This window comes from Phacochoerus africanus, chromosome 10 (assembly GCF_016906955.1).
Source record: "Phacochoerus africanus isolate WHEZ1 chromosome 10, ROS_Pafr_v1, whole genome shotgun sequence".
Classification (NCBI taxonomy): Eukaryota; Metazoa; Chordata; class Mammalia; order Artiodactyla; family Suidae; genus Phacochoerus; species Phacochoerus africanus.
The window spans coordinates 101,144,240-101,160,095 of record NC_062553.1 but is presented as its reverse complement, the minus strand read 5'-3'; the positions used below and the strand labels follow the sequence as shown (position 1 = coordinate 101,160,095).

Here is a 15,856-nt window from a genome sequence, read left to right as displayed (position 1 = left end):
TGAGGACAGTGAGAGACTCCAACTTCAGGAGATGTATTCCTGGGTACACAAGTTAATTGTCTCTATTATTTATTCTTTTCTGCAGAATTCAGATTCATTTCACATGTTTTCAATTCTAGACGCATCACTTGGAGTTAAAGTTCTCAGACTTTATCATGTATCAAAATCAGCTAGAGAACTTAGTAAACTATAGATGGCTGGCTGTACCCTATTCCTAGGGTTTCTGATTTAGTAGGTTTGGGGTGGTGTCTGGAAATTCTTAACATGTTTTCAGCTGATGCTGATGCTGCTGGTCTGGGGACCACACTTTGAGAACCACTGATAGGGGACATTTGTTCCTATATCATTATGCATCAGATTCATCTGGGAAGCTACATCTGTGCATACAATGGATACGTGATCTCTCTTTCTCTCTCTCTCTCTCACACACACACACACACACACACACACACACACATTCTCTCTCTCTCTCTCTCTCTCTCTTTCTATCCTTCCTCATACTTCATTGAACAAGGGAAGTGGGAAACTGGAATCAGTATGTGTTTCCCAAGTGATTTTGAAGTAACCAGTCTTAGATTTGCCTGTGAACAGGTATTTGTATCATTGAATTAGGCCAGTGATTCTCCTGTGTTAAACCTGTGTAGTAGAATTCTCTTGTAGAACCTGTTAAAACACAAATTTTTTTTTTTTTTTTTGGTCTTTTTAGGCCCACACCTGCGGCATATGGAAGTTCCCAGGCTAGGGGTCGAATTGGAGCCATAGCTGACAGGTCTATGCTGCAGCCACAGCAACACCAAGATACAAACTGCGTCTGCAACCTCCACCATAGCTCACGGCAACACCAGATTTCTTAACCACTGAGCCAGAGATATGTCCATTTCTATCCAAAGTAAAGCAAAAGAAAGTTTTGATATGCTTTCACCAAAAAAAACCCCCAAAACCAAAAACTGCATTAAGTTTAGGTAATATAATTCTCTGACTCTCTTTGACAGTGTTGAGTTTTTTTCTGGAGTTTTTAATGTGATAGTAACATACTATTCTGAACTACTGTATCATTTCATTTCCCACTCTAGGAGAAAATAAATGTTCAGGTTTGTCTTGTAGTTGTGTCTAATGGTCCTGAATAAAACTTAAAAATGACAAATAATTCTGAAAGAGAAAGCCACAATGAGGTAAATAGTTAAAGATTAATAGTGAAGAATACAAATAAGAATATAGACTTGTGTTTTTCCTACAACATTTGCTTATGGTTTGTGAACATGTATCTTCTTTGAGCTTTCTGTGTGTTGGCTATCTGATGGTTTTCCTTTTCCTGGATGGCCTTCTAGCCAAGGAACCTCTGCCTTTTTAACAAAAAGTGATACACAGATGTCTAGTAATTGCATTCACTGAAGTGATTCAGAATTTCATAAAACCTAAGTGAACCATCTCCCTAATTGTTTTGGTAATCTTAAAATTATTGTTTGTGGGTTATTAATACAAAAGATTGAATTCCCTGTAGCATGTATGTTTGCTCATGCTTTTCCAGAAGACAGAAGGTTTCAGTTTATCCCAGAGTTTGTAAGAATGATAGTGTCTTTCACAGTGTGCTTATTCTCAACTTTTCTAATCATTTATTCCAGTGTTACTGAATATTTTCCATATTATTAAACTTTGTCTCCATAATTAATAAGAAAGTCAGGAATACTATAGCAGTGTTTCTTTCAACACTTGGATCTCTTATTATCTGAGCAGATAAAATATTTAATGTCGAGGGTTGAGTGTGAAACTGATTTTCAAATGTTGTTTTCTTTATAATGAATTTTTGAGCTAGAGTGTGATTTGATAAGTTGTGACTTGTCCCAAACCTAATGTTTTGTAACTCACCTTTTTAAGCAGAGAGCAGCTGCATTTTGAAATGTTTTATCTCAAGTAGACAAGCTGTTTATAAGCTCAACTCTGACACATCCTGACATTTAATGTCTATGTTTGTATCCCTCCTGGGATTAGGCTGCCTTTCTAATTAATTAGTTGTATAGCCTTTTATTAATTCCCTCAAAATTTATGATGCTTTAAATTAACAACATAGATAAGCATACCACACTTTTTTAGAAAACATGAAATGTTAATTATGCAGCGGAGACATGAATTATATAAACTCTGCTGAATGTTAGAAGATGCTTAGCAACAGTGTTTTCCAAATGCAGGGATTTATTATAAACTTATCCTTCTAAGGCTGCCTGTGCCATTTCAGGAGAGTGAATATAAATAGAGCTTGATTTCTTCAAGAAGTGGACTCAGTCGTTTTGTTTACAATAGAAGGAAGTATTTGCTTCACATCTCTAAGAATTTATCTTTAGCATCCTTGTTGATTACACATCATTTCAACATGTACTTTTCAACCAAATACTTGTGCCTTGATAAGATAGCAGCACAGAACAGGAAGAATTAAAACTCTTATTTAAACAATGATTTTGTCATCATTACACTTACGTAGGTCTAGTAAAAATACTGAATCTAATTACTGTAATGTAACTTTTTTTGAAATGGAAAATTTTATCTGTCTTGTACCAGCGTTCTGAGATATTTATAGCTGTTAGTCCTCCCTCCCACCCTTCACTAGCTTATTTTAACAGGAATTTATAGAGGATCTACTACATACAGCTCAGCTCTTAAGAAAGATTCTTTTTCTAACATTTTCCATCTTTTTGAATTATGCCTATGTTGTTTCTAGGATAGAGTTAAAATATTGATTCTATAAAAATACATATTTTTAAATAAAGTCCAGGGAAATAGTGGGGTTTAGTGGAAAACTCATGGTGAGCTCTAGTTTCAAATGTTAGTACTACCCCTTATCAGCTGAAAGTCATTGAGCAAACCATTTAACCTCTTGAACTGTTTCCTCACCTGCTAATTTAGGGAGTTCTTAGGAGGTTTAGAAGTATAGCCTGGCATGGAGTTCCCACTCTGGTGCAGCAGGTTATGGATCCAGCATTGTCTATAGCAGCTCAGGTTGCAGGCCTATTGCAGTAGGTTAAGGACCCAGCATTGCTGCAGCTGTGATGTAGGTCACAGCTCCAGCTCAGATTCAGTCCTTAGCGCAGGAATTTCCAATTGCCATGGGTGAGGCTAAAAAAAGAAAAAAATGAAGACGTATACCCTAGCAGCATTGTTCATGGTGTTTATACAGGTCCTTGGTAAATATCATTTTCTCTTTTTTAAAAAAAAATTTTCTTGTTTGGTGTGTATTTATGCAGTTCTCTCGTAAAAGCTTATTTGAATTTTGGCAGTATTTCTTGTTTTATTAAGTTTCTTGATTATTCTAGTATAAGAGATAAAGGGAAATCTGACAGAATTCTTTGCCTTGCTAGACTAGTGATTTTTACTGAATCTGTATTCAGTAAAAGTATTGTCCATATTAGAAATATGCAGACTAGAGTTACGGTTTGTTTTGGGGATGCCTCCCTGACAGATTTTCTTGCTGAATTCTGTCAGGCACAGTCAAAATCACAGTCTCTTCTTTCCCCTACCCACCTTGTCTCACATGTTAAGTCCACTGTATGCCTGTGGTACAGCAACAAAATTAAACTGATGTGTCTATCATGATTATCACTCTAATATATTTTATAAGGGATCATATCTTTATTCATTATTGTAGCAGGATAAATAAGCAGTAATTATGCAGTATAATATCTCCTAAAGCAAGAATTACCCTTATTTTATATAATTCTGAAATATGATATTTATGTTTGTAATGTTAGGATTTTTCCTACTGCATAAATATTATGGATATTATGTAAGAGATGGAATTTTTCTTTTCTCGATAAGTGAATTGAGTATCTTAATACTACTTTTGCTGTTCGTTTGAAATGACTGGAGCTGAATGGTTTGTTTCAGAAAAACAGGTGGTAGTTTTGATTCTGTTTAAGCTCTAAGTGATATATACCATTTACTTCACTAAGTGGAAAATTTTCTGAGTTGCCCTGCCAAGGCTATAAAAGTAGAAAACTTGAGGAAAGGTTTTCTTTCTAATTAAAACAATCACAAAAATAAAATCAGTCTTTCTAAGTGAAAGTTACTTTTAAGAGTTATTCTTGATTCCTTTTTTTGTTACTCTATCAAATCCTGTTGGCTTTATTTTCGAAATTTATTCAAAGTTTGATCTTTTAAAACATTAAAAAGTTGTTTTAAATCTGTTTTCATCCCTCTTGTCTGGACTGCAGACAATGTTTTCTTTCTGCCTGCTCTACTTCCACTTCCTACCGCTCTTTATTCTTTACATTATCTAAGCTACAGGACTTTGAATTGCAGGTTTTGGAGATGAGGAGTGTTGGTTAGATATATGGATTAGGGAGCTGTCAGCATTTAGATGGTGACTGAAGCCGTTGAAATGAATGGAATCACTTAGAATGAGTAGAGTGACCCAGACACTGAAGTGGGTGCTGGGCTTACCTCAGGAAGAGATGGACTTTGGACTCTCTTTTCCTAGAGCTCAAGATGCAAAGGGAAGTAGAGCAGTGTAACAGGAAAATCACAGCCTATTGTATTTGTGTCTTTAGGGAGGTTTTAGCATGCTAATGAGGAAAGAAGTGCTCCTGGGAACACCACCATTGAAATGAGTTATGTTGTTAGGAAAGATCTGGTATAGGACTGAGGAGTAGGCTAGAGATAGGCGAAGAGAACCCCCCAAAAGTGGTAATTCTAATGAGGGAAGATTTCAGGGAGGAAGTATTTAGAAATCATATATTATTAGTTACCACCAATTGAGTACTTACAGTGTGCCAACCATTGTTTGAAGTGCATTAACACGTATTAATGATTTCTTACTCATAGCATCCCTTATGTGTTTAGTTTCATTCAATAGGTGAATAAACTTAAGTCAGAGAAGTTATGGAACTTTACCAAGATCACACAGGGAATAAATACTGGAGCCAAGATCAACAGTATAGAGACCACAGTGACATCAAGTGCTTAGTACCTGAAAGGTCATGGGGGCCTTGGAAGATAGTAGTGCTAATGGGAACTTGTGGCTAGCTGCTAGGTTGCAATAAATGGAAGAGTGATAAAAGTTGAGGGAACAGATAATGAATGTGAATTATTTTTTCAGTTTTAATGGTATGTTGTTTAGAGTTTTTGTACTTTGCAGAAAAAGAGATAAACATAGTTGGCTTGCCTTCCCCCTTTACCATATCTGTCCCCTCTTCCCCCTTCCTCCTTGAGTCAAAACCAGATCACACTATATTCTTTCATTATTTTCCTGGTTCCTCTCCTCTTATCTGGGCCTTGCTCTAGTCCTCCAAGCCATAGATCTTCAACCTCTGTTGGCATAAGAATTGTGCTCTAATCAATTATTCCTTTTTTTTGTTGGCATTTTAATAGGGTGGTAAGAAAGATAAGTAAATAATTTGATATTAAAAATTTGAAACTAAAGGCTATAATTTTAGGAAAGTTTGTTAAAAATTGGGACTGGTGAAGTGGATCACTTCTGAGGTTTTAGATCTAGATGACGTATCAGAAATCATATAGTACATTCCCTTATTTCACATATGAGGGCAGACTCTGTGATCTTTCCTAGCTCTAGCACTTAGTGAAGTCTTGGCCCAAGATTAGGTCTTGGGACCAGAGTGCATTCCATAGTGCCATTACTTTTAAAAGCAACTTTTAGGAGTTCCCATCGTGGCGCAGTGGTTAACGAATCCGACTAGGAACCATGAGGTTGCGGGTTCGGTCCCTGCCCTTGCTCAGTGGGTTAACGATCCGGCGTTGCCGTGCTCGGATCCCGCATTGCTGTGGCTCTGGCGTAGGCCGGTGGCTACAGCTCCGATTCGACCCCTAGCCTGGGAACCTCCATATGCCGCGGGAGCGGCCCAAGACATAGCAACAACAACAACAACAGACAAAAGACAAAAGACAAAAAAAAAAAAAAAAGGCAACTTTTAAAAGGGATAGGGGCTTTAAGATAGACCTGGCTTCTGCAGTTAGTTTAAGTTATACCCACAACACCCTCTTTGAGGATATTCAGTTTAATTTCTTCTCTGTGAATGAGGAGTAAGAAATGTAACTCTCCCAATGATATATCAAATGATACAGTCACCTAATCTATTCTTAATACCAAGTTGAGAAAGAGCAAGGCTGCAGATCAAACATTTTCTAGAGTTCTAATGTTTTGAGAAATGTATATTTTAAAAAGGGAAACTTAGATTTTATTACAGTTGCTTTCAGTCTTTGTGTGCCTGAGTATACTATTTGGAAATTGTACAAATAACTTTTACAATTCATATCTGAGAGACAGATGCCCATGTTTCATGTCACTTCTTTGTATAATTGTTTATAGAGTAGATAGTAATTCTAGAAAAACATTATTACCTCTGTGATTAACTTAAGCTTAGTTTCTAATGAAGGAACTTAATTGCTGTCTCAAAAGATACCATATTTTAGCAAGCATTAAGTATAAAAAAATGTGTTGGGCAAGATGTTTATTGATTGACTCTGGAGTAGATGGTTTTGAAGAGCATGCATTTAGAGGAACTGATCTTGTCCCGCAGTGATTATATCTGGATAGTGGTGTGGGGCTTGAGAACATGTCATACACCAGAAAGAATGTGTTGGCATTAGACTTGCCTGGGGCGTTTTGCCTTTTCTTCTTTTCCTTACATCTTGTTTTCCATTTCAAAACTTTTGAGAGCGTTGGAATATAAAATAATGAAAACAGAATGACACATTTAATTAGCTACACCTGTTTTTTGTTTCAAAGTTGTGTTTCCTAAGAACATAAAAGTATGGCTTCTGTTTTTGTTTACATTTTTAAAATTAACTTTAAACTTAATAAGGAAAGGAAATGTCATAGTCTGCTTTCCCTGAGCTATAGTCTTTGAAGATGTGCATGTGTCCATTTGCTCCTCTAGTTAATTGTTTACTTCTGGTTTATAAAAACATATGTATTTTAAAATTTTAATTTTTTGGCATAGATTCTAGGATGGCCTTATTAGGAATGGTGATGTTGGATGATTTAAACTTAGCACTGTAGAATTTTAAAGCTGAAAAAATGATTTAGAAAAAATATGTCATTTATTAAATGGAAAGATTAAAATATAACTGATGGCCAGAGCAGCCAAGTTTTAGGTAAAGTGACACCTGAGCTAGTGGCCTATCTAGGACCATGGAGGATTGGTTGCATTAATATGATAGCTCCATGGGTCTTTATTTTTTGCAAGCTCTGATATGCATTTAATTCATATAAATTGTTTCAACTTATTACTTTCAAGAATAGCATTTATATGAAATATACTATCTCTGTATATACTCTGAAATCATAGAACCTCATATTGGAAAAGAATCTGAAGGCCTGTGGCAGGGATTTCCAGGATCCCTTGTTTTGTTGTTTTACAGCTTTTGCAGATATGTGATCTTGCATGTTTTCTTTTTCTCTGACAGTCTGCTATGCTTTATCTTCACACATATCTACAAATAAGTGAATAGAGTTGGATTTAGGTTTGTTTAAAATATTTTCTTACATATTTCTAAGAGTGAGCTTTTATTAATTTATTTATTTTTGCACTGCACCTAGAGCTTGTGGAAGTTCTGGGCCAGGGATCAAACACGTGCCACAGCATAGACCCAAACCACTTCAGTGACAACACCAGATCCTTAACCTACTGTGTCACAAGGAAACACCAAGGGTGAACTCTTTAAGGACAGAGATTTTATCTTTTATTGTTCTGCAGGGCTGCATAATCTTTCAAGTGTTAATGCTCATTCTTGTCCCTAGGCCTTTCTGTGCGCTCTTCGGTCTGTCTACCTCAAACACTTCATTGCTTCTTCACCTCAATTATGTTAGCAGTTTAACATCAGCTCATCTTTCAAGTCTAACTACTTGAGCTTGTACACATGTTTTAGTCTCCATTTTCATTTGTAAAATGAAGGAATATACTAAATGACTTTTCTTATGGTTATCTAACTCTAAACTGTCACTAATCCTCCTAAACTGAGTTAAATGCCCCTGACATGTGTTTTGTGCCTCTTTGTTCTTTCCATGTCATAATACTTGGCATGGTTTATAACAGTTTGAAGAACTGTTCTTCAAGAGTACTTTCAGATTGGAGTTCTTGTCGTGGCGCAACGGAAGCAAATCTGACTAGGAACCGTGAGGTTGCCGGTTCAATCCTTGGCCTTGCTCACTGGGTTAACAATCTGGTGTTGTGGTGAGCTTTGGTGTAGGTTGCAGACGTGGCTCAGATCTGGTGTTGCTGTGGCTGTGGTGTAGGCTGGCAGCTAGCTGTAGCTCTGATCCATAACCTGGGAACCTCCATATGCCACAGGAGCTATATGTAAGGAATCTATTATTTCTCCTCAAATGCCTTTTTTTTTTTTTGCTGTTTTTAGGGCTGCACCCACAGAGCAAGGCCAGGGATCAAACCTGCATCCTCATGGATGTTAGTCAGATTAGTTTCTGCCTAGCCGCAGTGGGAACTACTGATTTGCTTTTTAATTGTACATTTGTTTTCTATTTCATTAATTTCTGTTCCTGTCTTCAGTGCTTCCTTCCCACTGGTTTTTCCCATTACTCACTTACAGCTACTAAATAGCCTGTCCTTTTCTCATTCATTTATGATATATTGTAACAAATTTATTTTATTTTACTGTTACATATGTATGGATTATTTCTGAAATCTATTCTATCCCAGTGTGGTCTGTCTAGTCTTATAACTTACTGTTTTTAGTACTATTAATTATATCTTAATATCTAGTAAGGTAAATCTTATTAATGCATTACTGTTGACTTAGTTATGTATAGACCTTTATTCCACAGTATATTTTAAGAGAAAATTTATTCTAATTTAGCAAAAAATATATATAGCTGGCATTTTGTTTGGGGGTGGCATTTAGAATATGTAGTTTTTTTGAATATAATTGATGTTTTCATGATATTGTCGTCTCATTCAAGAACATAGGATGTCTTCCTTTTATTCATTATTGATTGATTGATTGATTTTTTTAATGATTTTTACTTTTTTTCATTACAGCTGGTTTACAGTGTCTGTCAATTTTCTACTATACAGCAAGGTGACCCAGTCACACATACACATAAACGTTCCTTTTTCTCACATTATCATGCTCCATCATAAGTGACTAGATATAGTTCCCAGTGCTACACAGTAGGATCTCATTGCTTATCCATTCCCAAGGCAATAGTTTGCATCTGTTAGCCCCAGATTCCTAGTCCATCCCACTCCCTTCCCCTCTCCCTTGGCTTCCTTTTTTTCATAGTTTCCATTAGCTTAGAATTCTCTCCATAGAGGTCTTATGTTCTTAATTAGGTTAATTCCTAGATACTTTATTGTTTTTGTCATTGTTGTGAATGGTATCTTTTTTTCTTAATTATATTTTAAAATTCCTTTTCTAATTGTGAAGAAACCTTATACTGATTGTTTTTTGTTGGTTATTGACTTTGCATATCTCATAATTCTAATAGTTTTTATTTTATTTTTTTGGCTTTTCTATGTAGGTGATTGTCATATAGACAAATAATGACAGTTTTATCCCTTTTCAGCCTTTACCTCTTCCTCAATCTCTTTTTTTCTATTCTTAATAACCATGCCTCCGCAATTGAATTATCCAGTACTAGTGATAGTGACATCCTTGTCTTGTCATCAGTTTTCAAGAGACTGCATTTAAGTTTCTTCATCAAGTATAATGTTTGCTAAACTTTTCTGGAATATAATTTTAAACACACTTTGTTAAAAGTATTTTGAATTATTTTTATCATTATAAATAGATATTGAATCTTATTAGGTATTTTTTTCTGTATTATATGATTTTTCTCAGTTTAGTCATTGTGGTGAGTTAATAGTTTTTTTGATGAATTGGTATTTCATTTCTGAGATTAATTCTTTGGTGAGTATGTGATTTTTTAATGCACTTTTAGATTTATCCACCTCATATTTTATTTAAAACTTTTGTCCCATGCCCATAAGTGAAAAGCATTTTTTTTTCTTGTTCATATTTGGTTCTGGTGTCAAGGTTGTATTTCCCTCTTAAAATGTTTGTGTAGTTTTGCTATCATGTATAAATCCTAAGTCTGTATATAATGGAGAAAACAAGTTTTTTCTTAAATATCCCATAGGATTGTTATTTGTGCCGTGATCCAATTAGGAGATAGAACCTATATCAGTAATTTTACAGAGAGAATTTAGCATGAAGAATTGATAATAAACTATAAAATTGTTAACAAAGAAACTACTACTACCCCTAAGGCTGGGGAAACAAAGAGTTTGGGATTATTAAAATCTAGAAGCTATAACTCAGACTTCTGAAGAGCAGCCTGATATTTGAAGGCTGACTCAGACCTCTGAGAATATGGCACTGGTAGTAGATTGGTGCTAATGTCTCTTAGGGGTTACTAGAATGATAGTCACAGGAGCAGCAGACAGACAGCCCATGGAAGTAAAGAGTCCCTTTTTCCCATCATCTGCAGTCTCTATCTAGAGTTTTGCTCTAGAATTGGCAAAGCTTATCATAGAGACAGAATGTAGTCTGCAGCATCTCAGCACCAGTATCACAAAACCAAGTTTAGAAGTGTGGTTTTAGAGCTGAGAGTCAATAATTTAGTAACTGGTACAATTGAAAATAAAATCACATAATGCTCAAATAATCTCTGTGTGAGCTAAAAAACAAATTATATAGGAAATAAATAGAATGATAGCCAAAACTCTGTGTTAAATTTTCTGTAAGAGAGAATTATAACAAATATGTTTTATCAGGAAGCAAGAAGGGTTAAATTAAATGCATTCAACTTAGTAGTTGGAAAAGATCACAGTAAACCCAAAGACATGGGAAATTTAAAATGTTTTAAGTTAGAGCCAATAGAATAGAGAACAAAACAAAGTAAAGTTTAAAGTAATCTTTCTTTGACAAAAGAGTTTTTAAAATTATGACATCAGTCCAAGGGCAGTTCAAGAGGCAGAACCACAACAGTGGAAGATTTTGGTGAAAGAGAAAAGTAGATGTAAATAAAATACAGAATGGACTAAATAACAACATGGTAGAGATTTAAATACAAGTGTTTACTCTGGATGTTTAAAAACTCTCTCTGCAAAAGAATAATGTGGAGGTCTCTCTGTGGCCCGCCTGTCAATTTCCTTGCAGCCTTATGATTAACTTTACTTTGATTAACTAGACTTAATTAAAGTATGTATATTAACATTTTTTTCCACATAATTAAAACAATGGAAATAGAATGTATAACTTTAATAGAAGGCATGTAGAATGTGAAAGCACAAAATAGTCTCACAGAAAGCAAGAAGAGGAGGTGGTAGGGATTAGAATATAGCCAGGTTAACATTAGACCAAGTAATTTTAATGTAAAAACCACTCCTAAAGATAAGGATGAGCATTGTATATTGATAAAACATCCAGTTCATTGGGAAGTTATAACTATTTTAAAACTGATGTACTTGATAGGATAGCTTTGAAATATATAAACAAAAATTTCTATAACTACAAGGAAAAATGAACAGAATAGCCATTTTATTGTTTTAACACATTTCTGTCAATTGTTGAGGTTAGAAAAGGTTTGAACATCACTATCAGCAAAATTGATTTAATGAATATGTAGTCGAAACACCGAACTGAACAATATACGTATTCACACACATAGAGAACGTTCATGAATTTGCCATTCAAAAAAATTCATCTTATATAGACTTGTCCTCTGACCAAAATTCATTTAAAAATCAGTCAGCCAAAAACGTTCATACTTGGGAAATTAGAAAATTTTAATTCATTGGTTGAGTTATAATAGGCAAATTTAAAACCTCCTTGAAATTGAATGATGAAAATATATCCCAATGTGTGGTACACAGCTAAAGCAGTTCTTAAAGGGAAATCTACAACCTGATATTCTTATGTTAGAAATGAAGAAAGATTGAGAAATAATAACCCCTAGAAAACAGAAAGATTTAATAATTGGGCAGGCATGAATGGAAGAAGAAAAAATTATAAGAAAGAAGTAGAATGATTTTATATGTTATTCCATAGTATCTGCCCCACCCCTATCTCCACTACCCTGTGTGGTTATTGTGATCTCTGGAGTTATCACAGTCTCTGCTGAGCTTGTCTTGTTGATTGCAGTACTTCATTAGAAGCCTTTGAGCACATCTTTTACTTTATTTAGAGAATAATTCTTCCTGATGGAAAATGGGGGGATAAATGGGTATTTGTGTGGCTGGGTTGCTTTACTGTACAGCGGAAATGGAGGAACATTCTAAATCAACTATACTTTAGTAATAATAATAAAAAAGAACAGTTCTTGGCTTTATTGATGAGCGGGGGCAAAACTACTGCTTTAGCTATTCACTAGGTCCCAGGTATTTAAAGCTTGGTGATTGCCACTGTTTTGTTTTCCAGCTTGCTGATCAGTTCTTCTGTATCATGTGATCTATAGTTGATTCCTTTTGGTTTATTTTTTTATTGTATTTTTATATTCTTTTTTTAATTGAAGGATAGGTGACTTAGGATATTATGTTAATTTCAGGGGTATGGCATAGTGATTCAATATTTTTGCTGATTAAGTTCTATTATAGGTTATTACAAAATGAGTATAATTCTCTGTGCTGTATAGTAAATCCTTGTTGCTTATTTATTTTGCATATAGTAGTTTGTGTTTATTAATCCCATCCCCCTAATTTGACCCATCCCACTTCCCTCTCTACTTTGGTAACTACAGGTTTTCTGAGTCTCACTCTGATTTGTGTATACATTCATTTATGTTAATTTTTAGATTCCACATAAAAGTGATATCATATCATATTTGTCTGAGTTTTTTCACTAAGCATAATATTCTCTAGGTCCATCCATATTGCTGCAAATAGCAGTATTTTGTTCTTTTTAATGTAGCAGTAATATTCCGTTGTGTGGACACACAACCCCCCACACTAACCATATCTTCTTAACCCAATCATCTGTTGATGGATACTTGGATGGTTTCCATGTCTTAGCTATTGTAAATAGCTATAAACATTCATAGTGCCATTATGAACATTGGAGTGCATATGTCTTTTTTCGAATTAGCATTTTCATTTTTCCAGATAATGTACCCAGAAGTGGGTTGTTGTATCATATGACAGTTCTAGTTTTAGTTTTTTTAAGGAGCTTCTGTACTGTTTTCCAGTGGCTGCACCAATTTACATTGCCATCAACAGAGTATGAGGGTTCCCTTTTTTCCACATCCTTGACAACATTTGTTGTTTGTAGACTTTTTGATGGTAGCTGTTCTGACAGGTATGAAGTGATACCTCATTGTGGTTTTGATTTGTGTTTCTCTAATCATTAGCAGTGTTGGGCATCTTTTCATTTTCCTGTTAGCCATCTGTGTGTTTTCTTTGGAAAAATGTCTATTCAGGTCTGCTGCTCATTTTTTGACTTTTTTGTTTTTGTTATTACTGATTTGTATGAGCTATTTGTATATTTTGGATATTACCAGTTATTGTATTCTTTAGCTCTGTTTGGTTCTTCATTATATTTTTTTTCTGTTAAAATTCCCACTTGTCCATCCATTCTATTCCTGTGTTTCTTGAGCATCTTTATTATCTTGAACTCCCTATTTGGTAGATTGCTTATTTCCTCTTTGTTTAGCTTATTTCTTGAGGGTTTATCTTGTTCCTTTATTTGGAACATAGTCCTTTGTCCCCTCATTTTGCCAAATTTGCTGGGGTTTTTTTTGTTTGTTTGTTTTATTTTGTTTTGTTTTGTTTTCGTTTTGTGTTTTGGGCAGTTTGGTTATGTTGCCAATTTTGGACAAGTGGCCTTTTGTAGGTGAAGTTCTGTGGGTGGGGCCTAGTAGCACACTCCTCTCTGGTCGCTAGAGCTATGTGCTTTAGGGAATACTCCCTTCATGGGCTGCTTGGGTCCTTCTGTTTGGGTGAGACTGACTGCTGTTGTTGGACTTGGAGACAGGGCTGTCCCCAACTCAGTTGGCTGCCAGTCCCTGCCTCAGGAGTGGCTGCTGGCCTGGTGGTCTGTGTGGTTGGGTTCTAAGCTGCCAGGCTGTGTAGACCAGGGTGTTCCAGACTGGTGCTGGCCTGTTCATGGACAGGACAATGTGGGGTCCTGGGGGGATAGAGTCTGCTACCAGCTCAATGGTGTGTGGGTAAGCCCCTGGCACTAATATCCTAGAGGAAGGACTTCTTAAGTGGTGCTTGCCAGCACCACTGTCCTCATGGTTGAATGATCTCCTCAAAATGTGTGTCTCCAGCAGAAATTCCATTTGCCTCTTGCCTTTCCAGGAGGTTCTTCAACATTAGCAAGTGGGTCTGACTCAGGCTCCTTTGAAATTACTGCTTCTGTGCTAGACCTGTAGTGTGTGAGATTTTGTGTGACCCTTTTAAGAGCAGAGTCTCTGTTTCCTACAACCCTCTGGCTCTCCCATACACAAGCCCTGTTGGCTTCAAAGCCAGATGTTCTGGGACCTGTCTTTCCAGTCACTGCAGGATCCTCAGGCTGCACTGGAGGAGCCTGATGTATGACGTGGACCCCTCTTGCCTTGGAAAGGACTTATGCGATTGTGATTATCCTTCCATTTGTGGGTTACCCATGTAGTGTATGGGTCTTGACTATGTATGATCTCTGTCCCTCCTACTATCTCATAGTTCCTTCTTTATAGTTTTAGTTGTGGAAATCTTTTCTACTAGTCCTCAAGTTGTTCTCATAGATAGTTGCTCTGTAAATTTGTAAAGTCATAATTTTGTTGTGCTTTAGGAGGAAGTGAGCTCAGGGTCTTCCTACTCTACTATCCTGTGACCCCTCCACCCTCAAGACTCTAGGCTTTCTTTTGCCTTTTCATCTCCTTGGGGAATTAACTGCAGCAGCATTTGCACCTGCTCCTGGAGTCTCAGTTTTCATAGAGATACAGAGTCCATACAAAGTGGCATTACAGGAGAGGGACCCTGAGCTTAGGGAACCTGAATCTTTTGTAATGGGCAGTATGTTTGTCGTTTGCTTTGGAGGGAGTCACTCTATCTTTCTGTGTACAAACATCTTTGAAAAGATAGTCTACAATAGAGGCAGTTAGTGCTTCTGCTGAAAAAGATAAGCAGAAATGTGAAGAATTATCTCTCAACATTTTTGGAAGGCAGAAAACCAAATGTGTATTTGTCAGATAGGCTTAAATAAGTGACTTAATAGATTTTAGATTGCAGAGGATGGCCTAAGAATTTTTTTTTCTAGAAAAAATATATCCTCAATTTCCTCTTTTCTAGCTTTTTTTTCCTAGTTAGCCTACTATCAGAGATCTCTGTGAATATTAGTTTTCCTTGGGAGAGATTGCTATGCATCTATTTTTTGAGTAGTGATGTACTATCATGGTTTTTTCTTAGTAGTCAGAGATACCCAACTCTCTGTTCTGGGGAGTTGTGTCTGCTTTCCTTGCACCAATGCTTTTGTTTCAAAGTTCAAATAGAATGAAAGCAAGTAAAATGACAGTTAAAGATACTTTAATTTTGTACAAATTCACTGAGGTGTATCATTTTAGACAAAAGACATTAAAAATGATTGAACTAGCTGGTGTTTTAGGATAAGTTCAGATATTCAGACTGGATTTCTAAGAGGTCTTGAGACTAAAATTCTTCAAAGTGGAACTTCATCCATCTTGCACTAGGATACAAATATAGCACTTCATTACAAAAGACCTTAAGGCAAAGAGCACATAGGGACTTGGCTGCCCTCTAGGCTAGAGGTTTCTGTCACAGACCAGAGGGCTCTAAATCTGGCAGCTTAGATGCGGGGGTAGAGGTTGGGGGTTGGGACATACAGTCCTGTCAGTGTTTAAACTCCAAGCAAATAGCAAAAACAAAGAACTTAACATCTTTAACTCTCTAGGTCA

At 36.0% G+C, this 15,856-nt stretch overlaps 1 protein-coding gene across 3 annotated transcripts in view; it reads left to right on the top strand.

Moving 5' to 3' along the window:
• The window catches only part of SPATA5 (spermatogenesis associated 5), a 320,569-nt gene that overhangs the window by 27,253 nt on the left and 277,460 nt on the right, over window positions 1-15,856 (top strand). The gene's annotated exons all lie outside the window — the stretch shown is intronic.